The 27,066-nt window shown below is 35.8% G+C and overlaps 1 protein-coding gene across 7 annotated transcripts in view; it reads left to right on the top strand.

The window, feature by feature from the left end:
- The first annotated feature begins 5,731 nt into the window (after positions 1-5,731).
- LOC117567959 (protein qui-1) overlaps positions 5,732-27,066 on the top strand; it is a 48,788-nt gene continuing 27,453 nt past the window's right edge. For all 7 annotated transcript variants that reach the window (XR_004572099.2, XR_007954793.1, XR_004572098.2 and 4 more), the window contains exons 1-2: positions 5,732-5,869; positions 7,238-7,412. The gene's annotated coding sequence lies outside the window, so the exon portion shown is untranslated. The remainder of the gene's footprint in view (positions 5,870-7,237; positions 7,413-27,066) is intronic.

Raw genomic sequence — 27,066 nt, 5'->3', positions numbered from 1 at the left:
TGACCAAAGAGGCAGGCAACCAAATGGCAAAGTCAAAAAGAGGACAGACACGACTATTTTCCAAAGCCAACTCAAGCATGCGATTGAATGAAACAAGTTCAAAAACGCTACCAACAACAACAGCAACAACAACAACTTAAAGCATAAAGCTAAAGTGCAAATTTACTCAGTGGAGGAGCTCTTGTAATTGAGTATTCAGTTTAATGGCTCTTCTCTTAATAATTTTCAAGAATGATTAGCTTTTTTCAATGTTTCAATTCAGCGGAAAGGAAAGATCTTAAAAGTTATTTTTCCTGACTGACTAGCTGACTGAATATCTAAATGAATTATTAGGGTATTCTGAAAATGTTAAATTTACTGAGGATTTAATTTTAACAGAAAATATGTTAGTTTGTGCTGTTTGATTGTGCTGTAAGGCTTTGAACGATTCAATTCAGTTAAAAGCGGAGATCTTAAAAGTTTTTTTCCTTACCGACTAGCTGACTGAATCTGTAACTGAATTATCGAATCCATTGAAGATGTCATTTTATGAAAACATACTTGACGAAATTTAATATAACAAGTCTTAAAGCATTAAGTGATCGAATTTAACTGGAAACCAACATTTGATTGATTACTTACAAATGGTAAACCAACGATGCTGCAATTTGATAGTGCTAGGAATATTTGAATTTAAATGAAAACCAACATATTTGAATGTTCCACTGCAACTGAAAGCCAACGCCTGACTGACATGCTGACTGACTCATTGATAGAATTATAAACGCACAGTCCAAAGCGAAATTTAAAGAGGCTACATAGTTTATACAATTTCACAGTGCAAAAAGGTTTTGAATATTTGAATTGATGTGAATCAACATGCTTGAAGTATTTTGTCCTTAGTAAAAAATGAATTCAAAGAGGCTTCAATTGTAACACATACTTGTTAGAGTGCTAGAGGGCTAGAATTATTAGAGCTTAATTTGGTAAGAGAACTTTGGAATGTGAAGCGCTCATCAACATAATTTTAGAACTCTTTTTGCTGGATTACTAAATTTTCAAAGCGGTAAACAGCGTTTGTTGTAGTAGAAATTGGCATTGACATCATATATTCAATATTGCACAGTTTAATAATGCAACAAGACGTCTATAGGAACCAAACTTAACGACAATACAATGTTTTGTCCAATATAGATCAAGCTTGGTTTCGGATTCCTATTAATTGGATAGCGAATCTCAAAAGTGCCGCATGAATTTCCTCACAAATTTGATTGAAATCATACACTCTAATTTTAATATTAAAGTCGTTATATAAACCTAAAGTCATACTGAATACAAGTGAAGATTCTTTAGGGGTTTCCACAGTTTGAAGTCCGGGTTTCTCGGTGCTTGTCGCCTGTCGATGTCCATCAATGTCATGCGTGTGTTCGTTTGACCTTCTGACATGGCCTGGATTCGGAAATATCAAGTATACGTATTTTCCCTGAGCTTTATACGAGGGTTTTGTTTTGTTTTTTTTTTGATTTTTTTTATATTCTGTTCTTGTTGAAACTTGCCATAAACTCAAGTGGAATGAAATGCCTACAAGGCAGACTTTAATTTACTTGACGTTGCCGTTATCGATGAGTGCGTGGAAATCGTGCGAGCATTTTCCACTTTGATGTCATTTTATTGAACTTTATTGAAGCATAAAAAAAAATGCTAAAATACAATTTGTTCTGTTTGCTTCTCCGGAGACTCTGTCAGTCGTGATTGCAGGTGATGTTTTAGCCATAGCCATAGCAAATGCAAAGGACATGCGCTTGATATCCGTTTTTATAGCCCCCCTCGCTTTTTCATGTTACAGTCAAATCCAAAGAATATGGATTTTTGGGGCTTTTCGAATATGTATTCTAATCGTGCTGGAGGTGTATTTACGCGATGCTGTTGCTCTGGCTCCTCTGGGCAGAGCAGAACAGAACAGGACAGGACAGAACAGGACATTTTATTGGTTTTGTTTTGATGGCTGCTGTCGGCACTCAGCCAGACTGCTGTTGATGGATTAGCGTTCGTAAGCCGAACAGCTCGCATCGTCCCCTGCTTTCATTAACCATTCAATGCATCATCAAATGGACGCAACGCTTGACAGGCTCACGGCAAACTGATGGAAAACCAACAACAGAAGCACCAGAAACAACAACAGCAGCAGCAGCTTGCCAACAGCAGCCAACAAGCCAACTGACATGGCCAGTGTCCCAGTCCCAGAAGGCATTAGATTACATTGTTTTGTGTACGCTAAAGGGGCATGCCATTAGGCACTTTATCAACTGGCAAATCCCTTGGCTTGCTCCTCGCTCTGGCATATTGATAGGCTCAACAAGTTAAATTTCTCTTAAAAGTAAACAATTTTAATTCTGATGATGACTTTTCCAAGCTCCCAATTTGATGATAAGCTGTTGACGCTGTGTTGGAATGCCTGTGATTATGCAAACAAGTTAAAACAATACTCGAAGAATATAAAAGAATACTAATAATAAAGGAATAATAATACTTTAATTTTATAAATTATTATTTATTTTATAATTTTACTTTACTTTCAATTTGAATTTAAAAAAAAAAACACAAAATATCTCAACCATTATTTGATTTGTACTTTATTTACGTAATAACTATTATTTAAAATCAAATTGCAGAGTAAACATTAACTTTACAAAATTTAAATTTTGCTTAAAAGAAGATTATGTAATAGGCTGGATATTAAAATGTTTCCCTTTTGAAGATTGGAAATTTATACAAATTTGAAGTCAAATGAAAAGTAATGTGTTATTTATGATTATATATTATTATTATTTCTGCGACTTTCAGTATTTTTGTCGAATTGAAAATTGCTATCTAAAAATTAAATATAAAATATTCACTATAATTGTCATTAGGCTACACGTCGTATACATAATGGATATTGCATTCTTTATATTATATTTAAGCAATATAATAGGAGCAAAGTAAGTTTTCCTAAGTGTGAAAAGTATAGATCAATAATTACCCTCGATCGGCTATCAATAAGTTTTGCATTTGCACCACATAAATTACACATACGCCATGTGTGCAGGCATAAGAGCAGATGAAATGCTAAGTTGCGAATTGATACGAATCAAATAAATCAACTAATTTATGAAGAATCACAAACATTTCTAGCTCAGATGTAAGAGAAGAAGAAGGAAAGAAGAAGAAGAAAGTGCAACCCGCAGGGTAAACATAATAGCGAATGCAATTGTAGTAAATGGTGAGGAGAAAAAATAATAGAAACAATGAGACAGTTTTTGGAATATTAATTATTCTTGATTTTTTATTTTCATACAAATTTAAAGGTATTTTCTAAATTTGGAATAAAACATATTTTTCCAAAGGTAAGCACTTGAATGGAATTTACTTAAGCTGTCATCATTTTTTGTAAATAAATTTAAAAATAATTCCTAAAGTGAAAATGGCACTTATTTATTTAAGCTCTATAAATTTATTGCTGTTCTTTCAATTTAGTTAATCACTTAAATGCAATTTGCTAACTTTATCATGCAACGCAATTTAACTTGTATTAATTTATATTCCCTCTAATCGTGAATTTAAAAAGCTAATTCACTACAAATCCCCGAACATTATTATGCATATATGTAGCACAGTAATTGCACATATTAGTGAAAAGTAAATGGCAAACATTTTATGGAAAATTAATTATCAGGATTTTTGTTGGATATAGAGTGAAACGGTTTTGTATTGCACAGCTTTTGTAAATTTGTTAATATAATTAGAGTAACCCGCTGCGAGCGTATGAAAAGGATATCAGAGCTGCGACTCAGCGCCCGCAGCTTATTAACTATTGAAATTGATTGTGCTTTGGGGCGGTGTATTGATGGGGAGTACTATAAAAGAGCAAACAAGAGAGAGAGAGAGGAGGAGGAGATGTTATACGATATGCTAATGCCCAAGCACAACCCATTCTTAAAGCTTTTATTTGCTCTTGTTGTTGCTGCTACCTAATCGTGTTTAATTTGCTGCTGACGAACGAAGACACCTGCGCTCCAGCTGCGTGTGGTCGGTGGGAGCTTTTTGTGTGTGTGTTGGTGGCGTTGCTGCTGCTGCTGCCATTGCCAAAAGTTCGTTGGCACGTGATGGGTTAGCAAGCAAAGGAAGGGAAGGAGGGGAGGGGAGGCAGCATTGAACAAAGTTAACTGGCGCTATTTGTGTGTGTGCTTGTCGTAATGACGCTTTTTATGAAAATGTTAATGAAAACTTGGCTGAATTCGATGCTACAAATTATTTTCACAATTACATTCATAATAATAACAATAATAACAATGATGATGCTTTAAAGTGTGTGGCTTTAATGTTGTGGCTTCGGCTGTTATGCGTGCTCTCGGTTACAGTTCATAAATCTTGCTACCTAATTTGCGACAACGGCACAAAAGAGCATTAAATCCTTGTTTGCAAGACTTACATGTGTACGTATCCTTCTCTCGCATCTCATGTCAGTGTGTGTGTGTGTGTGTGTGTATGATACAGGACTAAACAAATGTTTACAGCCTGAAAGGGTTGTTTTGTCGTGCAAATGTCATAAGAGACCAGACCAAACAAAACAACAAAAAAAGAAAACACATACATATATATATATATATATATATATAGTATATGTATAATGTGTACACAAACAAAACATTATGTGAATTTCTTAACCCATATTATTCATTTACTCTGCCATTTTGACTTGCAACCAAATGTTTACTCTGTCATCAGCCAAGGCTAAGCAACGGCAGACCATGTTGATGGCAATAAATAATTAAGGTAATGAGTATTTGATGCTTAATTTAATGCACATCAAATTATTAAAGGGGCCATGCCATGCATTTTAAATGCGCGCCAATTGCAAACGCAGCGCAACGCAACGGAATGGAAACGAAACGGAATAATACGCTGCCAGCAGCAGCAGAAGCAGCAGCAGAGTATGAAAGCTCTCTCGCACACAACTGTGCTTATTCTCTTCTCTCTCGTTCGCTCATCCTGGCTTTGCTCGTCGATGCTGCCCGGGATTGACACACATTGCAGGCGAAACGGCTGCAGCAACAAGAACAACAACAAGAAGAAGCAGAGCAAATGTTTCTAAAGCCAGCGGATCGCTAGCTTGCGTTGTTTATCTTATCAGCGAACAGATGGCTAAATAAAAGTGTTTACTTAGCAATGCTAAACACCGCAAGCAACAACAAACACAATTGCCCGCCCACACGTTGAATTTCGTTTTGATATTAATTGCCTGCACTTGATATTTTGGCAGTTCATAAAACTAGCAAGCAGGCAGGCAACAACAACAACAATAGTGCACAGAAGTGAAACCGACATTTTGTTTACACCCGAGAAATAGGTAAATAGGTAAAGTTTTTCGTTGGCACGCGCGCAACAGTTTTAATAGCTGCTGCAACATTTTGGTTTTTAGCCGTGCCTCGCAACATTCGCTGTGCCGCGCTACAAGTGTCCCTGTCGCAACATAGTAGCGCTGAGTGCCGCCCTTGCCTTCCCCCTCACGCCCACAGCACGCCGACAACATGCTAAACACACTTTCTTTCCCTTTCACGCAGTCACACTTGCTCATTGTCTTCCGCCTTAGCAAAGAGTCGCAGTGTTTCGTTTCCATTCCATAGCGTTCGCTGGAGCTTTTCTGAGTTTGCCGAGTTGCTGCCTGCCAGGCGTTTCTCGTTTGCCATTTCAGTTCCTCGTGGTGGTTCAAAGCGTTCGGTTTGGCGTACGCAAAAGCGGCAAAGGCCACAAAAGAAAGTGGAAAATAAAACATAAAATCATTCTAATTGTGCTGAATGCGAAACGTGCGCGAAGTGAGCAGCCGCCCCATTGGCCGACAGAGTGAAGTGTAAATAAGTGAAGTCACCCCACCTCCACTCCCATCTGGGTCCCACACACACACACACACACACACACACACACACACACACACACACACACACACACACACACACACAAACAAACAAACATTGGTACTCACATGCCCGTGTGCGTGTGTGTGTGTGTGGGTGTTTCATCTTCAACTGTTTATGTTTGGGATTGTGTTGTGTTCTCGGTTCGATGGCGCTGTCAACCTCTGATTATCCCTGTACGCCTCAATTCCCCCATCCCCAGGACACTGGCAGGTGCCATCCATTAGATCGTAATGTGCTTAATTTGTATGTGCGCTTTTCTTGTTCACTTTCGCTTTTCGCTTCCCTTTATTTACTCTCTCTCTCTCTCTCTATCTGTGCCACATATTTTAATGGATTGCAAAATTGCAGCAGCAGAAGCCTGAATTCGTTTGCATTTATCACTGTCTCCCTTTGGCCAACAACACATATCCATATCGACATTCGAATACGCATTCGCATTCGCATTCACCGCTGATGGAGATTGATATTAAAATGTCAACAATGCGTCGCAATATTCATTTTATACCCGTAATATGTGCCATACATTTGCACCTTGTGTTATCGGCACAAAAAACCAATTAACTGTTGGCTCTCGAGTTGCCTTCCTCTTCCCCTATCCCCCTCTTTCGCTGCCTCCAATCTGCAATCACTGCCAATTGGTCAAACAAAAGTTTTCGCGTAGAACCCTTAATAAGTTGCGAAAAAAAAAAAAACAAAATCCTATGTAGTGCACTCGACGCTGTTTTAATTGAAAAACTTCTTCAATTGAAGTTTAATAAACAACAAAAGAGACGGAAACAGCAGCAACAACAACAACAACAATACAGATCTGAAATGAAGGCAAATTGTGCAAGCAGCAGCCGAAGGACAAACTTGCGCAGGTTTCGCTCTAATTTTCAATTAAAAATGGACCTCTACACAACCCTCAGCCGAGCCGAGTACAAAAATAATAAAACCAGAAAAACAAAAAAAAGAAGAAATAGAAGGGAAAGTGGATGATGCCAAGTGCATTGACCACAACATTTTCCATAGTTCTGGGTTTTAGCTTCAGCCTCGAGGCAGAGGCAGAGACCATTGTTCTGCCCAGCTCGGTTCTTCTCAGAGTTTTTCCCGCTTTTCCACTTCCACTCCAGCTGCCGTCGAATATTCTGCCTGCGAGCAATTAAAATATGCACAAAATGTAAATGAGAGACGTCCACTTTGTTAGACCTTCCTTACTTTTGTCCGCTGCCCCCAGAATCATAACCACATCGTTCGTGTTTACTGTGTGTGTGCAAAAACCGACAACACAATAAGCGGAAATCTTGTTTATAAAATTGTAGAGAAGAAATTCGTTCGCTTTGGAAAAACGGCAACTCATGTAATTAAAGTGCAGAACAAAGAACAAGTGAAAAATCCAATTTAATTATGAGATAATCGTGTATAAAATCAGAACCAGAATCCAAAAGCCAAAGCCAAAGCAACAAAGTCAAAGGATAATCAAAAAGTGAAAATAGAGTAAGTACACTCAACTCTCTCTCTCTTTCTATCTCTCTCTCTTTCGTTGTGTGAGTGTGACCAGCTTTGACCAACGCATCCGTTTAGTATGCCAAGATCAATAAAAGCAACGAGGCTGACAAAGGCATTGAGAGCGTGTTTATTTTTAATCACTCAGCCTGGATGGCTCGACGTAATTAGTTTTAGTTGCTGCCACATGGAAATGAGGCCAATAATTGCCACGCCCACATGCTGTGCACAGCCTACGCAGAGCTGTGTATTAACTTAATTGAATGGCCATCATCAGCAGCAGCGTGACAGGGTGAATGCGAAATAGAATGTAAATTGCGCGCTTTCAGACTTGATGTCTTTTCTGTCTTGGCCATAAACAATGTGCCGCATCCTTTTTTCTTGCCTGTTGTTCTCTTCGGCATGCTAAAAAATGGGCCATTAAAAATGTTTATGACACACGCAGCTGGCAGGTAAAAGGTGGCATATGATTAACTGGAAATTCGGTTGAATTTCATTTCATTTTTCTTCGTGTGCTTAGCCACGTCTATTGCCAGAGATTAGTCGTAACAAGTTTGCTTTTTTTTTGGCCATTTTGGCTTTCAGTTAATTAGAAGTTCGTTTCGGTAACTTTAACTTGAGCAAACGTGCCACAAACAATGGCCAAACAGTGCCCCTCCGAAAATTTTACTTGCCACCAGCAACATTTTTGTGTGCGTGGTTGTGTGTGGCATGGAAATAAGTTTCGTGTTTCCCCCACGCCCAATTAATAAATGAGACACAATGATACTCTCTCTAGGTTATGCATATGCACAGCAGGGTATCACAGCGTATGTGAGCGTAGGCGGGTGGGCGTGGCACATGCGGCGACGCTTCTAATTGGAACTCTGGTAAAGCAGTTGATGAGGGTAAATTGGCAAATAATTAATCGCCGGTTAATTAAGGGACTTACACGGCCCAACGCCAAACCACGTCTAACCAACATTTCCCCTTCCCTTTTCCCTTTCCCCTCTCTCCTTCTCCATTCTCCATTTACCATCTTGAATCTTCCCCTTGCTTGCAGACGAGACGTGGCAAGTTTTGATTAAAAACGTATTTATCAAGAATGCCGCAGGGCAACTGGTGACCCAGCACACAAAATTGGATTGAAAGCTAATTATACATTTATTTTGTTTAATATGTGAGCTATAAACAACAAGCTAAATAAATAAATAGCAGCCATGAAATACATATTTGACAAATACATTTTATCTGCATACGAAAACAATTTGTATTGACAATATTCGCATTTCTGCATGCGCTATCAATTGTTTGTTAAAAAACAACAATAAAAATTCATGTGACAAGAAAGCTAGAGTTACCTATTTAAAATAAGTGCAAAAAAGTGGGGTTTTCTTATTAAAATGTATCTAAATGTACTGAAAAAATAGTAAAATATACTGCAAGCTATATTTGGTATATGAATATACTATACTACACTATACTATACTATACTATACTATACTATACTATACTATACTATACTATACTATACTATACTATACTATACTATACTATACTATACTATACTATACTATACTATACTATACTATACTATACTATACTATACTATACTATACTATACTATACTATACTATACTATACTATACTATACTATACTATACTATACTATACTATACTATACTATACTATACTATACTATACTATACTATACTATACTATACTATACTATACTATACTATACTATACTATACTATACTATACTATACTATACTATACTATACTATACTATACTATACTATACTATACTATACTATACTATACTATATATTATACTATACTATACTATACTATACTATACTATACTATACTATACTATACTATACTATACTATGCTATACTATACTATACTATACTATACTATATACTACTATACTATACGCCACTACTACTACATTCCAAATATACCATAAAGTATAAAATATACCAAAGCAAAGATCCGACTGTAGCAGCCGATTTTTATCATATAATATTATTCCTTAAATAACTTCCACTAAAATTATTACTTTCTAAATAAGTTACTACTAAAAATATTTGGTATTTTAATATACCTTTACATTGAAAATATACCATAGATTACAAATTTACTACTATACTATACGATACTACTATTACATTATACCATAAAGTATAAAAAATACCAAAGCAAAGATCCGGCTGTAGCAGCCGTTTTTTTATCATATAAAATTATTTCTTAAATAACTTCCACTAAAATTATTATTTTTTAAATAAGTTCTATTAAAAAAATTTGGTATTCAATATACCATTACATTGAAAATATACCATAGATTACAAAATATACTAGATTCTTAACCAGAGCAACAAAATCCAGTTTTTTGCAGTCATGTAGAATTATTTCTTAAATACAAAAAAAAAAAAAACAAAACAAGTGCTGCCTAAAAAAATATAGTTCTTTTTACCTATATTCTCCGAGATTCAGTGTTTCAAGCGGACAAACAGACAGACATGCCTATATCATCTCGGCTGTTAATGCTGATCAAGAATATATATGCCTTATGAGCTCGGAGATTCCTGCTTCTGTCTGAACAAAGAACAAAGTTATAATACTTTTCTACACTATGAACAGAGTGCATAATATTCGATCTTTTCGTTATAAATACAGGGTATCTCAGAATACTCTTTGGATGTTTGCAAAATTTGTGTGCAGCCACGGCGTATGCGTAATTTTTGTACGTTTGCTGCTGTTTTAGCGGCCGCTGTCTCTGAGCTCTATAAACATTGAACGCTTGTTTATATTTGCTGGCGCGATTTTCAATGCTCGCACACATGCAAACACAGACAAACACACCCACACACACACACACGCACACACTCACACACACACAGAAAGAGATTCGTATGAGTCTTGCAAGCAGTCAAAAGCAAATAAATGCAAAGTGCGAGCTTTTGTTATTATTGCTGCTGTCGTTGTCGTCTTTTGTTGTTGTTGCTGTTGTTGCAGCCATTGTTGTTTTTATTGTTCTTGCTGCTACTGTTGCTTGTCCCGTCTGTCGAATCTTAATGCTCATACTCATTCAATTTTTGAGCAATTCATGTCGTTCGCTCGCTCGCTCGATTTTTTTATGCTCGAAATTTTATATTCATTGAAACTATTAAATTTTTATGAGCATTCCCATTCAGCTGCAGCTGGGCAGCAGCCAGAAGGCAGCAAACAGATCAGCTGACTCATTTCCAAAAGACAACGAAGAATAATTCGAGCAAATGTTTTGCAATGGTTTCCCCCAAGACAGCGATTGAAGAATTTCATAAATGAAATTGAATTGTGGCCTTGAAGTTGTCTACAAGTCAATTTCGTTTTGCCCCCGCGCTCTTCATTTCAACAGCAGCAGCAATACTCGTAATTAAATTGCATTCGCATCTTCTTGTTCAATATTTTTGTTCGTTTTGAATCGTTTTGCAATACTCTCTCACACACTACACAAAATGTAAACAGTCGCGAGGGAAATGAATATTTAAAAATACTCGCAATTGAAGTGGAAAACGCTTTGCACCAAAAACAACGATGATGTGTTTATTAATCAGCAGCAAAACGCAGAAAAATACATATATATATATTTACTTATGCTAAAATTCCAAATAGTTAAGATAATTTTAGCAATGATTAATCAAAATTGTGGCAATTACTTTAAGCGAAAACAGTATTTAAAGTGCAACCCCAAAGAATGTTGTCAATCCCCAAAATTTAACTTTGATCTCAAAGTATCAACGTTGCTTCGCATATTTTTAGCACAAACATAGCAAAAAAACGGAATAGATGTTTATCTTGTGTATAAAAATATGTCGAGTGAAAATATGTGCGCTTTCTTTCGAGTGGAATTTTCTTAGGTTGCAGCTTCATCTTCAGCATGTCAAAAGGCATTTCACCGCAAGCAAAATGTTTGCATAGTCCCATCTTTATGATTGAGATGAAAAAGCAACATTTCGAAAACGGAGAAATTAAGCTGGGGTTGTTCTTAATTTAAGCATTTGATGTTTAAATTTATATTTCGGTTTCCTTTTCAGGCGATTAAAACTCATAACTCTTGTATATTGCACATTTATCTCCCTCTCTCTCTCTCTCTTTCTCGCTCGCTCTCAGAGTAATCAAATTGTTTTCGGGTGCGCCAATTAAGTAAAGTGTGCCCTCTATATACATACATATGCTTGTCGCTCAACCGCTGGCTTTTTACGCAATGTTTGTGGCTCTGTCTGCGGCTCACATGGCGTATGAGTAATGCGAGCGAAAGCATTTATCTGCTCACACACACACACATACACACAAGCAGACACACTTTAAATGCAAAGTGGGCGCTTAAATTTTATACAGCAAGGTGCACGTGAGTGAGTGCGAGTGTCCTTTAAAGGGAGGTAGAGGGGGGAGGGGGGAGGGAACCAGTTTAGTTGGGATAAGCAGAGTGCTGTAAAGTGCTATAAATCAACCCTCGAACCACTTAATAAAAGGCAACGCTGCCATTAGACAACGAAGCTGGTGACGCTGCACGTAACCCGCTGCCACAACTCATAACAATGCCACACACTACACACACGCACACACACTACACACACACACGCACACACTCAATCTTACACTGAAGCAGAGTGCAAAATTTTTCACGTTTTTCAAAATGAATTATGGCAGCGAAAACAAAAGCAGAGAAAAACGGAAACCAAAATCCAAAACAAAAAAAAAGATGAAATGATTAAGAGGAAGAGGACGAAAGGGCGGCATCGAAGTGGGCGTGGCACTGGTATGAAAAGGGGGCATCTAAAGTAGCAGCTAAAACTTGATGGAATAAAAATTAATAACAAATGCTGACAGCTTGTGTAAACAGCGCCAACAAATGGCCGCAGAATTCGCTGCGCACGAATTGAGTGGCAACATCAGTGGAGGAGGAGGTGGAGGAGGAGAAGAGAACGGGGGGAGGTAGCTGAAAATGTTTTCGTCACGCGCTTTAATTGCCACGCCTGTCTGCACAGCATGCAAACCACAGGATGGGGGGGTTGGGAGTGGGGGCGTGGCAGTTGCCAAGAGCCAACGCCTCACATCTCGGATTGTGTTTTTTTTTGCGCTGTGCATCTGCTTAACGTAAAGCAATTGCAAATTAGCCATTATTTTAGCCACGCTTAATGGCCGCGTTTCTCTCTTTTTTTTTATCAGTCGCATTGTTTGCTTACGTGTGTGTGTTGAGTGTGCGTGTGTGTGTGTAACTGCTCTTATCTGCAGCGTGGAAATAAAAGCACACACAAATGCGGCATTCGTGTGATTTTAAATATTTGCACAACGTTTTCATTATTTTCATTTGCGAAGACAATGACGTTGCTATCCTCCCCTCTTCTCTCACTCAGCTCTTCACCCTGCACTGCGTAATGAATAACATTGAATACACACATACACACATTCAGAGTATTCACAATAATGTAGATACTGCACAAGTCTGGGAAATTAGTTTACTTCGTTGGTGCGCCACAATTTTAATTAAATATCAAATGCTCGCGATGCCAAGACAACTGCGCGAACAAAAGTGAACAACAAGAACCAAAACAGTTTCAACTATTTACAATGAGACCAAAGTATACAGATACACACACATATAAAATACTATATACGTATGGAGCAGTATATCATGAGCACACAAAGTTTTATCTGCAGCATAAAGAACTTGCTGCTGCAAGTTTTTCAACACACACTTTCTGAATAGATTTATTAACAGCATTGAATGCAAAACTTTGCTCGCATTAATAAAACACGATTTTATGCGAAAAACATCAACTATAGCTTATTTTGCTTAAAGCTAAAGTCTGCAGCTTAATGTGCTTCAATGTTGTTCGAAAACTTTTCATACATAAATCTGTTAAACAGACAGTTGTTGAAGCAACCTTTTGCTTGGCTTTGTATCGAGTTTTTCAGCTTTGCCTCTGTGGTTTCCGTCTGTTTCATAATAATCATTTACTTAACGAAAGCATATAGGATTAATAATATCAACTTTGAAAATATAATTTAATAAAAGTCTACTCAAGATTACAATTGAAAATTCATTTTAAAGGTATGTGAACAGCACATACTATAATTTATTTTGATTAAATTAAATGTAACTGTAATTTATTGTGCTTCATGTTGACTATTGCTAATGCAGCCTTTTGCCTGGTTTTAATATCCAGTTTTTCAGCGTTGGTTTTGTGATTTCCAGCTGTCTCCTAATTATCATTTATTTAACTTCAATAACACGAAAGAACATAGTATCAATAATATACATTTTGAAAACATAATTCATTTAGAGTCTACTCAAAATTTAATTTGATAATTAAGTTTAAAATTTATATTGAAAACATCAATTATAGTTTACTTTGCTTAAATTAAAAGTAGCTTTACCTTGTGTTTCAATGTTTCACAAAGTTTTCAAACATAATTCTGATAGACAGGCAGTTATTGAAGAAACCATCTGCCTGTCTGTAATATCGAGTTTTTAGGCTTAGACTTTGCTGTCCAATATTAATAATTTATTAAATTTCAATATCACGTAAGAAAATAGTATTAATAATATCAATTTTGAAAACACAATTAAACTCTACTCAAGATTACAATCGAAAATTAATTTGAAAATTATGTGAAAAACATCAACTAGAGTTTATTTTGGTTAAATGAAAAGTAGCTGTAGTTTACTGTGCATTAATGTTGCCCAACGTTAAAATTGAAAATTAATTTTAAAGTTATGTGAAAAACTTCAACTTTAGCTTATTTACTTAAGGAAATGTTCGCAGCTTATTGTGCTTCAATGTTTTTTTTCATAGAGACATTTCTTTATCAGACATTTGATTACTAAAGATGTTATACCTACTTATTCAGCTTAGACTTTCTTAATTCATTTTCTCAATTTTAAATATGAGAATAATACAAAATCTAATATGAAATGTCCATTAACCTTTAGTTCTTTATTTAATTTAAGAGCTATGTGAATACCATTGACTATAGTATATTTGCTTAAAAAGAGTCCGCAGCTTATTTTCACACAGAAATTGGTTATATACGTAGTTCCTAGTTTAAACAACAATATATTATTAACATTTTCCGTTCCGAATTTCATATTTCATTCAATAAATTTCAATTACACAAATGAAAATAGTATTAAAAATAGATATATTTGAGAAATAATTAGCTTAGAGCCCCCTCCACTTAATATCTTAATATTTAATGTGGAATACTCAGAATTGACAATGAAATTTAAAGTCAAGTCTTCTGCCCACTTAAGCAATTATTTTTTGGGCCCGGACATTAACTAAAGTACTTAGCCAGCTGCCGACTAGCAGCTTTTAGTTCCATATCCTGGTATTTGTTTGTGGAAATTAAAAGAAAATCAAACCGCAAAGAGAAAGAGACCACAACTCAACGGGAAGTAACAAAAAAAAAAATAAATAAATAAAAAGAAAAGAAAGAAAATCCCGAGCACAGTTTATTTTCCGCACTATTCGAAATTGCGTGCTGTGCCAATTTTATCGCTTTTTCTGAGAAGCGGGCGCCCTCTGTTTTTTCTCTTCTCTTCTTCTTTGAATCCCATTCCATTCCATTTTCATTTTCATCATCTTCATGCTCTTCTTCTTCTTCAGCTGCTGCTGCCTGCCAACCTGCTTCTTCTTCTTCTACTTTTTTTTGCTGCGGCGTCTTTATTTACGAAGCCCATAAATAAACTGTTGCATGCTTTCAGGCGTCGCGTTTGTAGCGAACAACCCATAACATGTACTTAGTTATCGGCGCTGTTCGTTGTACGCTGTTGTTGTTGTTGTTGTTGCAGCTGCTGCTGTTGTAATTTGGGGCACAATCTGCGGCACTTGTTTATGGGCATTTAATGAATGTTGGCACTTTGCGTGAGGCATGCGCCACACGAAACCAAAGCCAACGCCAAAGCCTTGAAAGATGGCACACAAGCGTATGGCAAAACTAATTTAAATGCAACAAAATGTGGCAAGGCAAAGACATTAAAGGCCGCAATAAGCCAGTTTTGGGGCATGCAGCATTGCACAACTTCACAAATGGAACTAAAGCTGATGCTGCAAGTGGCAGCTGCTGCAGCTTAACATGCAAAGCACTGCATAAATTGCATGCAAACAGAGATATACACTCGCCTCTTGCACTCTCTGAAACAAATCTGCCTTTGATTTTGCTGGCATCATGAATCACAGACACACAGACACAGAAACAGAGAAAGAGAAGGAGAAAGAGGACGAAAGAACAGTTTACAAAACGAGCAGCAAGTTTTTCTATACCATTTTCATTTGGACAATTTACCATTTTCCATTTTCGTGTATGTTCAAGTTACCCACTTAAGTGCGTTCTGCTTTCTCTAAAAGTTTGCCGCTTTTATTTCCTTGGGTGTTTTTTTGGGTGTTTTTGGCATTTTTATTGAGATTCAGGGAAGCGAGACTTCGAGACAAACTGTTTAAATTGAAATTTGATTTGCCAGGCGCATGCAAAGTTTTTGCGCCGCTTAATTCGACTAATGAAAAGTGCAAATTTCTTTACTGCCTTTTGGTTGGCTGGCTGGCTGGCTGCCTGGCGACGCTGTGTCTTCTTCTGTGTGCCACATGAGGCAAGCGAAATAACTTGAACTTTGTCTGCACTCGAAGCGAGCCAAAGTGAAGCTGTGAGTGTATGTGTGTATGTGTGTGGCTGCCACAAAATTATTTTATGACTTGGTAAACAATTTGGCCAGCTGACTTTTGCTTTAGCGTAATTGCAGAGCTTCTTCCTCTTGAAGCGAGTATATAGAAATTAATACACTCTGATCCAATGCTGCTAAAAATACATAAAAATTGCTTTATTTTCGAAATAATTCTCAGAAGAAATATCCAATTTGTTGCCTCTGTGTGTTTATGTTGGTAATTTAGTTTTTTATTGTATTAGCCATGTTGCTGCAAAATCTAGCACATTAAATTTAAGCGCAAACTTGATTAATTTTTTTGCTATAAAGTCTAAGGATGAGTCAAGTTTTTTTTACTACTCATTATAACTAAACATGAATGCAATTTACTAATTTGTATTTAAAATCACTGTGAGTCAGCACACTTTTTGTTATGTATTATCTTTCGTATATATTTGACTAAATCATTTTTATTAGAACAAGGCCAACTGGTGTCATCGATGCGATTAGATAAGCGTTCAGATTTATGCATAACACACAGTGGCGAAACTATAAATAGAAACGTTTCTTATTTTTATCTTTTTCGTTAATCATATAATAAATCATTTACATAATTTAGTTATCTCCTAGTGCAATAAAAGTTTAAAATGGGATGTTATGTTAAGTCGTTTATTTTTAGTGAAAATGCTTTAAGTTGTGCTATTCTTGTACCCACTAGAGGATATGTACGTTAGAATAAGGTAATATTTGTGGAACTTAACATTGTCTGACAAAAAAGGCTGCTGTAGTCGGTTCTTAACAATCTGGTATTTTTTGTACTGTATAGTATATTTTTAATGTACTAGTAATAGTGTCGATATACCAAATTTAGTTTTCGGTATATTAATTTAATAAATATGGGATATTTTGTACAGTAATAATAGTATATCGATATACCAAACATAGTCTTTGGTATATTTAACTGTTTTTTCGGTATATTAATTTAATATATTTTAAAAATGCTGCCATACTGTTTTGCTTTTATTTTCGGTACATTAACTTAATAAATATGGAATATTTTGTACAGTAATAATAGTATATCGATATATCAAACAGAATCTTTGGAATATTTAACTATTTTTTCGGTATATTAATTTAATACATTTTAAAAATACTACCACACTGTATATTCTTTACTCTATGGTATATTTAAAATGTAATAGTATATTAATATACCGAGTACAGTCTTCGGTATATTTAAGTATTTTATCGATATATGGGTTTATTCTACTTTCTGAATAATATAACACTGTTTTGCTTTTATTAATATACGGGTAGCGCGTAAACAACAGTCGAGCACACTCTACTCTAGCCTTTTTACTAGTTAAAAGTGGTTCTATATTTAGTTACTTTGCTGTCTACACACATATGTGTGTTTAACAACTAAGTATAGAATTTCTGTGTTAGTTAAGTGTGATAAACAAAATTGTGGTTACATTTTTAACCAAAGTGCTACTACAATATTATCGCAACTTATTTAATTAACAGCGATGGCAATTATCTGATTTATTGATGTATTGCAGTTGCACAAGTGCAGCTAATCAGCTGGCAAAACAAAAAGTTAACTCAATAAACTGGATTGCAAGCAAAAGTCGCAGAAAGTAAAACAGAGAGTTATGGAAAGTGAAGTACTGAAAACTTTGAATGCTTTGGGGTAATCAATAATTTTAATCAGCAGATCCCATACGTATTTGTTTGTGTTATCGTTAGTTGTTGTTGTTGTTTTTGTTGTTGTTTTGGGTTAGCGAAAAGAAAAAGTTTTACCCATAATTGGAGCACACACACACGCAGTCCATTTGACGTTCTGGTAGCTCGTTGTGTGTTTGCATATCGCTGGGTAAACTGAAAAATCATTTGTAATATGTGATTTGTGATGTGTGTGAGGTTGCTGGCAGTTGCGTGCTTGGGGTTTGGGATTTTGAGGGCTTCGAGAACACGCATCATTAATTTAAAAGCCGCTTATCATATTTGCAATTACTCGTTAGGTTCAGGTTGACATGACTCCCCAAGCGCCTTTCAATATAATTGCCAGCCAAAGGAAAGGGAATATCAATCGGAATTGCACGAAAAAAGAGAGAGTGAGAGAGGAGTAAAGATATATTGAATAGTACTTTAAGCACAGTTGGTTTAAGGACCTCATTCGAGTGTAATTTCATACATCATAACAGCGTAGATTCATCCCAAGATTTAATATGTTTGCCTGGTCCCTTCTATTATTCAGTTCAGTTCTGTTGTGTCCCGGCAAATCCTTTAATAATTAAATACCAAAAAGCTGACAATCCTTTCACAATATGCCATTGAATCCCAATCACTGAAGGAGCGTCCCTAATAATGCGCAAATAGAATCAAAATTGTTGACTCTGTGAGAGGACGCTCGTTTCTTGTCCTCTCCCTGGGGAGATTCAAAAGTGGCTGCCACAAGGTTGAATCCACAATGAGTTGGCTGGCAAACAGACATAAACTTCAGAGTTATATAATTCAAATTGCAAATGTTGTTGTTGCTGTTGTCTCTATTGTTGCTCTTCTCGTTGTTGTTGTTGTTGTTGTTTGGACTGCGACAAAATTCATTGACATGAAATTCGGCGCAAAAATTTTACGTGACAATGCCATGAAATCGAATTTGCCAAGCGACCGGAAATGCGCACGGCTGTTAACATGTGCGTGTACACACACATATATACAACATATATAAATACATTTGTATACACACATATCGCAATATGTATGTGTGTGTGAATTGAGCAAAGGCTTTACAGTCAAACAAAGCGCAAGAAGCGGCCGCCAGCACTTTTTGATTTATGCGACATTTTTTATTGTAGACCTCGCTCGCTGCTTATGCCGCCGACTTCGCTTCTCCTCTGCCATCCATCTCGTAGAATTTAGACCAAGTCACGAGTCCTGGCCTGAATGTAGTCGAGCATGAATTGCGTGAGCTGCTTGTGCAAGTTTATTTACTTTTGCAGCAGTTTGAAAGCCGCTTGGCGTCCCAAAAACAATGAATAGACGACAACGACGACGACGTCGACGACGACGACGATGAGCACAAAATGAAAGACATACTTGAAAATGTCTTTTCTCTTTTTTATTTTACGTTTCTGTTTTTTAGCTTTTTATTTGCATTTTTTGTTTTGTGCTCTCCGTGTGCATAAGTAAGCATTCACATTGAGGCTTCAGCCTCAGGTAAGCAACGTGAAATTGTCAAAGGCATTTCGAGGATTTTGGTGTCTCAAATTAAAAGTCTGCTCACAATCAAACGAATGCCAGCCCGTTGAAATGTGAATAGCAAAAGGATGAGTTGAATCCTGAGTCCTCCCACACACACAACGCGCGTGTGTGTGTGTGTGTGACAGGCTGTCAAGGGTCAAGAAGTGCCCTTTTTCTGACATAACGAGCTCTGAACTGAAAGCCCGACGAACAATACAATTCTAAAAAAAGGAGAAGAGAAAAGGAAAAAAGGTTTATCACCTTTCCGGGTTCAACTGCAAATTAACTTCATAACCGAACAGAGCGCATTCAGTGCCTGTCGAGTGACCAGCTGTGTGCTGTGGACACACATTACGTATACGCAATAAGTGCGAGAGAGGTCACACAATTGTGCATTCCATTTAAGTCAATCAGCAAGCTCTTCAGCACAAAGCACACATCACAAATCACACATACGCCCAGTTGCCATAAATCACAGCAATGGAAATTGTTGCATGTTCTTTGGGGGGCATGCAAATGGCTCAAAATCGTTGCTTGAACGTACTTGGCACGTGGCTGATTACAGGAAAACGGTAATCGCAACGAGCAACAGTTAAAACATCAAATTGCTCCATTTTCACGCATCATCTAAGGGTCGAATCAGTCGAAAATGAAGCAACGAAAACCCAGCCAAAAAAATACAGTAAAAGCACAAGCAAGAAAATCAATTTGGGGCGACGAGACGGACGATGGCAACGAAAACTTTCACCAGCTCCAACCAACGGCTCATTTTGTATTTATCAACTCAGTCGTCCTCCCTCTCTTGGCATTCCCTCCTTCCGGCATCCTCGCAACTGTCCCTAGTCGTAGCCACGTCTGGTCTGATGGGTGGCATAAACTTTTATTTCAATGAGAGCGAACTGGAACTGTAGCCTGGCATCCGGAGCAACAATAAGAGGACTCTGCTGCTCCACTTTCAGTCCTCGTCGTCGTCGTCGTCGTCTCAGCTGTGCCTGAAATTTTTGTGCTGGCTCTTGTTGCTATTTTCGTACCCCGCACGAGACCCACAAAAATAATAAAAATATAAATAAGTATTTAAGCCAGGCGACGACTGTCAAATACTCTGCGAAGAATTCATGTTAAATGCAGTAGACAAACAACTCTATTAAGCTGCTCACAGGGTATTTGAAACAAAAAGAAAAACATTCAGCTTGCAGAGCAGCTGACAAGTTTTTCCTACTTGGCATACAAATGCAGGCCATAAAGCTAAAGAAACTTGCTTATTGCAAGAGGGAGAGCAAAGCATACGCGAAAGTAGGGTGGAAGGGGAAGAGGGTGAAGAAGGGGAGGAAGGGGAAACAAGAGCGGGCAACAGTTGCAGACAGCGAGCGCAAATGAATAGCAACTGCTCTAATTTCGGGCGTTGGAATTTCGCTTAAATATTTATAAGAAAAATGAGCAACTAAGCGGTGGGTGTCCGTGTGTGTGTGTGTATTGGTGTACCATATATATATATAGTACATATGCTGCGACGCATTTATTATTAATGCCTCGCAATCGAAATGGTTGCCACACACTCACACGTTGCACGTTTCACATAGTTGCAAGCGCCTAAAATGCTGCTACATTGTTTATTTGCTGAATTTGCGTTTTTTTCGAACATTTTACCACCACCCCCCTCTCGCTCTCTTTCTCTTGGTTTTGTTGTTTGCTTTTGGGTCAGTCTTCTTTGCGTTTGCCACACACATACAGAGTGAACCTGCTTCACGTCTGTGCAAGCTCTTAGGCCTCTAAATGCCTGACTGCCTCGATGTGGCTGTCTTCGTCTTGTTTGCCTGCCTGCTTGCCTGCCTGTTGCGGCCTTTGACTTATTACCATTAATTTATTTATGCGTAGCGCGTCACAGCCAATATTTTATTATTGTCCCGGGTTTGAGGTGACTCCTTAAACTCACACACTACATCGCCACTCACTTTATTATAGAAAGAGAAAGAGCAAAATCACTTGGCGTAACCGAAAAACTCGATCCTGCGGGCTACGCACTTCCGTTCCGATTATGCAACTCGCCCCAAGGGGGTCAAAAGTTATGACTGTGTAACTTTCTGCTATCAGAGCACAACTTTAAAGCAACACAACTCTCCCACTCTCCTCATCCTCCTCATTTAATGGCCCTACTTTAAAGTCTTGGCCAGCAGACCAGCTGCCCATAACGAGCCCAGTTTAATGACCAAAGTTGTGCTTATATCTATGTATTTAACTATATAGTATATACAACATTTATATATATTCTTGTATGCGCTTAATCAACGTACTGTAGTTAATAGTTGCGGTTGATGTGGTCGGATCTAGCAGCTTGCTCGCCATCTAAAGTTTGGACAATGCAGCAATAGAACACAATAATATTATTATAATTTTATGCACCAACTGCTGCTTTAGTGCTTTCACTTAATGCTCACAGAAATGAATTTAGCCAAGTAAATAAATATGGTAGTTTAAGCACATGAATTTCAGATTTTATATACAGTTCAACTTTCCTTAAATTTCATATTAGGTATGAAATAAGTTGAATATGAACAAAGCATTAACTCTTAACCTGTCTTTAAATTGAAAGATTTTAGTTAAGTACAATATAGTTTAAGAACAGATTTCAGATTTCATATTCAATTCATCTTTCATTAAATTTGAAATATGTTGAACGTGAATAAAGTTTATACTTTCATTTTTTCTTTAAATTTAATAGATATGAATTTTAAGTTTCATATTCAATTCAACTTCCCCTAAATTTTATATTAAGTATCAAATAAGTTAAATGTGAATAAAGTATTTACTCTTAACCTTTCTTTAAATTGAAAGATTTTAGTTAAGTATAATTCAGTTTAACCACATGAATTTCAGATTTCATATTCAATTCCTTAAATTGTCTAAAATTTCATATGAAATATTAAGCCAGTTGACGTGAACAAAGTATTAAGGAACTTAGCTAAGTAAATATCTAGTTTACGAGTGTGCATTTTAAATTTAATATTCAATTTAACTTGACAACTTTCCTTAAATTTGAGGCCTTCAAGAATTATGTATTTTCATCACCACTGTTAAGATGCAGTATATTGAATATGAAAAAGGTTTTACTTCCAAGTTTTCTTTAAATTGTAAACTTTAGCTAAATAAATAAATAAATAAATATTTAAAACAAAGTAATTTCATTAATCAACCTAGACTAGACTAAAATTTCCTTAAATTTAATTAAACGCTTCACCTTAGACCAGCAATATTCTCAACGGCAAAATAAAGATGTATTTAGTTGAATATAAAACTGTATTTACTTTGAAACTTTCTTTAAATTGAAAGATTTTGTTTTGATAAAATAAAAAGTTTAAGCACATGAATTTCAAATTTTATATTTAATAAAACTTTGCATACTTTCCTTGAATTTGAGACCTTCAACAACTATGTATATTATTTATTAGACAAACTAAATATTTAATCATCAACACATTAACGGCGAAAAAAGTTGAATATGGAAAAACGAATTTAGTTTCAAACTTTTTGCTAGTTTTAGTTGAGTAAATAAATTATTAAAAAGCTGAAGGTTTAAAAGTTTACTTGAAATTTAAATTTGAAGTAGGCTTTTTATAATTATATTCTCTAATAGACGAACCAAATTTCTATCGACGCATTAAATATGAAATAAGTTAAATATAAAAAGAAGTATTTACTTTCAAATTTTTCTTTTCAGTTTTAGATTTTAGCTACAATGAAATACGTTAATTTAAAAAAAAAAACAAGAATTTAATTACTGTTTCAGACTTAATTTAAGTTTTAAATAAAAGTTAATCTGAAAGATATCCAACTGTTATAAGCAAATATGTCAAGCAAAGTAAAATAAATAAATTTCAGCAATATTTCAAACTATTTGACCATCTGTTTTGCAGTGCAACAACATCAATTTGGGGATACATGGAGAAAAGCAATCAAGTATTTTAGCCACAAATTGAACACAATATTTATGACAGCCATTTTTATCGACAAAACAAGGCAGCTTGTCGTTCTTGCTTTGCAATCCAAACTCTAGGAGACGGCTGCAAAGACTCACAGTTAAATAATTAAGTACGAGAGCAGCAACGTTTTGTGTGTCGCACAAATTGGGGGCAAGGCAAAGGAAATGAGAAATGTAAAAAGCAAGAATTGCTTAGCTTGACTCATACATATGCCATAAGTTGCAACAGTTGTACAGTTGCAAGAGTGTGGTTTGGTTCGATGTCATTTGATAAATATTTGAAATGAAATCGACATGGACATTTGCCAATGCGAAACTATTTTTATGCACTGCAACACAGACAAGCAGCTAAAGTCGAGGCAAAGACGAAGGCAACGGCAAAGGCAAAGGCGTGGCCAATGTGTTCTCCTAATGGCCAAGTCATTTGACACCGGACTCTCTCCGTCCAATGCTCATTGATAATGGCACAAGCGGGACGCACAAGGGAACAATGATTGGGGACAACAACAACAAGAAAACAAGAGACTGTAATAGCTTTTGTCCATACACTATTAATTTGCAGCTGCCTCCCTGACAGTCTTCGCTCGGTGTCTGACACAAGGACACAGCAGACATGTCCTTGTCAGGTATTTGTTTTTTTTTTGGTTGTTTGCTGTTGTTTTGCGTAGTTGAAGGCTGCCGAAAATGTAGGAAATTGACTAATAATAGGGTCAATCGGCATAACCATCAGTTGGAGCATATTCATGGATTCAGGTAATTGAATGCTCGTGAAATGCGGCTGCAAATCGTTTGGTGTATGCTAACTTTTGTGGCCAACTGTGGTTCCGAATGTGTGTGTGAACGTTTGTGTATCTAATTTTCACATCATTGCAGCTGCTTTGATTTACAGACAACGACTCATTAGACGCTATTGCCTTGCCTATTAAATATTTATTGGCTTGAAGAAGTCGGAGTGTGATAAAAAGAGGAGAGAGAAGAATGGTGAGGGGTGGCCAGTGGAGCGTGTGCTGTTGTTGCAAGGCCGCTGCTGTAATTGCAGCTTGCCGGACTCGGAGCAACTCACGCGTTTGACTCGCACCTTTGATTGAGATATAGTGCAGATATACAGATATAAAGACAAGCACAACCACAAAAAAAAAAAACATAATAAAAACCCACATCTGCACAGCTTCGGACACAGAGTCCCAGAAAAAACAAACTAAGCTACAGTCGAGTGTACTCGACTGTGAGATACCCGCTACCCATTTTGAATAAACGCCAAGCAGTGGGGCATAAATGTGGTTAAAATATACCAAATTAATATATCGGAAAAATACTATAATATACCGAAGACTATATTTAGTACATTGATAAAGTACTACATTTAAAATAAACTAGAAAATAATAAAATATACCATAGGATAAATATTATAAGACTGATATATTATACTAAAATACTAAAGACTATATTTGGTATATTGATATAGTACAACATTTAAAATAAATCGGAAAATACTAAAATGTACCAATTCTGTAGCTTCAAAATTACGCTTATTATTAGATTTTCGATTTGCCCGTGTGGAATGGGGCATGGCAAAAAGTGAAACTAACATGATCTGCATGCAAACCTATCAAGTGCTGTCGAAAATATTATATCTCTATCTCTTATAGTCTCTGAGATGTAGGTGTTTATACTGACGGACAGACAGACAGACAGACATGGCTTAATCGTGTCGGCTGTTGACGCTGATCAAGAATACTTTATGGAGATAATACTTTAATATTTTGTTACATATGTAGTAGTAGTAGTTATATTACCCTTCTACCCTATGAGTAGAGGGTATTAAAAAAAAGTCTAAGCCAAAGGAGCTGCTGTCCCTGGGTTCCCTTTCGGGTCCTTCTGCTGCTAGTCCGTTGCCAATACTCAAACGAGCAATTTAGCCAACTCATTGAAGCGGAATTAATTGCAATCGATTTTGTTAGGCGGACAACGCGCTGAGTCTTCATTAGTCCGCACTGTGTATGAAAGTGTTTGTGTGTGTGTTTGTTTGTGTGTGTATTTGTATGCCAGCACCTAAGCGCTTTAAATGTATCCGAGATGGGAGAAGTGTCTCATTTTATGTCCCACACTCTAATAAAACACGTATTAAAGTCAACACTTAAAACGCGTTAAACTATTCAATCATTGAATTTTATTCAATTATTTAATTTTATGGCAATATTCGCATATTTGATTTAATATTTTTTAAACGAAAATAAATATCTATAAAATAAATATGGATAGAAAAATGTTTGTTTGCAAATGCAAAGAAAATAAAACTTAAATCGAAACGCTGAGAAAAAAGAATAATAAACGTTATCGTGAAATTTCGATAATATAATTTTAAATAATTTCAAAGTAAATAAAATATTTAAAAACGAGTCGAGATACAAAATAAGTTGGCTTCTTAAATTTAATTACAGGTTAATTAAAAGTATATAAATAATTTGATTATTAAATGGATTTGCCGCAAGCAAAATTTTACTCTTTAAAACATTGACAATTTTCGCATAACAAATGTAATTATTTTATTATCGTTTTTTTAATAGAAAAATTAAAAATAATGAAAGGAATAAAGCAAGATACTTTAAACATGTAATTTAAAAATAATATCAAACTAAATACACCATCTAAAAATCTTTTTTACACAAAAAGAATATGGAAAGTAGCTTGCTTCTAAATTTGAACGGAATCATTTGAAAATAAATGCATAATTATAATAACCAAAATGATTTACTTCAAACACTGCGTTACACTTTAGAAACATTTATTTTTTCTGTAAAATAAATGATATTATTAGATTATCTAAGTTAAAGATAAAATAAACAAATATGTTAACAAAAAAGATTAGAATGCTGAAAATATTATTTGGTATAAAAAGTAGAAAACAAAAATACATATATAAGTTAACTTCTTCTTTCTTTTCAATAATTTGAAATAAATAAAAAATTATAAATAATAAATGAATTTGGCGCAGACAATTTTACCAAATGTAATCATTAGATTAGATTCTATTGATGAATGATTATTTATTATTTAATTAATATTTTCATAAAAAACATTAAAAATTTGAAAATACAATTTCAATAAAATATAAAAAGTTTACTTGAAATAAGAAGTCGAAGCAATAAATTTGTTTCTTATATTATTATAATTATGTAAGTGGATTTGTCGCAGACAATGTTTTCTGCTTTATAAACATTGGCAAAACAAATGTAATTATTAGATTAGATTGTTTTGATCCCAGATATTTGTGTCAGAAGCTAAAACATTTTGCCAACTGCAAGGGAAGCCATGAATTGCGGTTCGTTTACGCTGTTCAACTTTGCTATTAAATTATTTTTCAGCTGACCTAGTTCGAAATGTGAGCTGTGAGCATTATCGAATCTAATCTGCTTGAAATTTGTGATACAAATTATTGTCAAATGATTTGTGCAAACACTGCGCAAGCTGCGAACTTTGTTTTGCAGTATCAACTTGTTCCTTATGTTGTCAACAGAAATGCGAGAAATATTTCAAATTCAAAAATGCAGTCAACTGTTAACACTTTGCTCGCTCTCGTTCACGTTCTCATGCTCCGTGCTTTCTGCTAGCGATGATCATAAAACAGCAATTTCCACCAACAAAAAAAAAATAACGAAAACTTTTCAACATCTCGTTTCGCATGTGTGCGTGCGCGTGTATGTGTGTGTGCGCTTGTGTGTGTTACCAGCAAAAACTTTTTACATAAATTTG

Source organism: Drosophila albomicans, chromosome 3, assembly GCF_009650485.2.
Source record: "Drosophila albomicans strain 15112-1751.03 chromosome 3, ASM965048v2, whole genome shotgun sequence".
NCBI classification, from domain to species: domain Eukaryota; kingdom Metazoa; phylum Arthropoda; class Insecta; order Diptera; family Drosophilidae; genus Drosophila; species Drosophila albomicans.
Note: the sequence above shows the minus strand (reverse complement) of the source record. Positions and strands in the feature narration are given on the sequence as shown.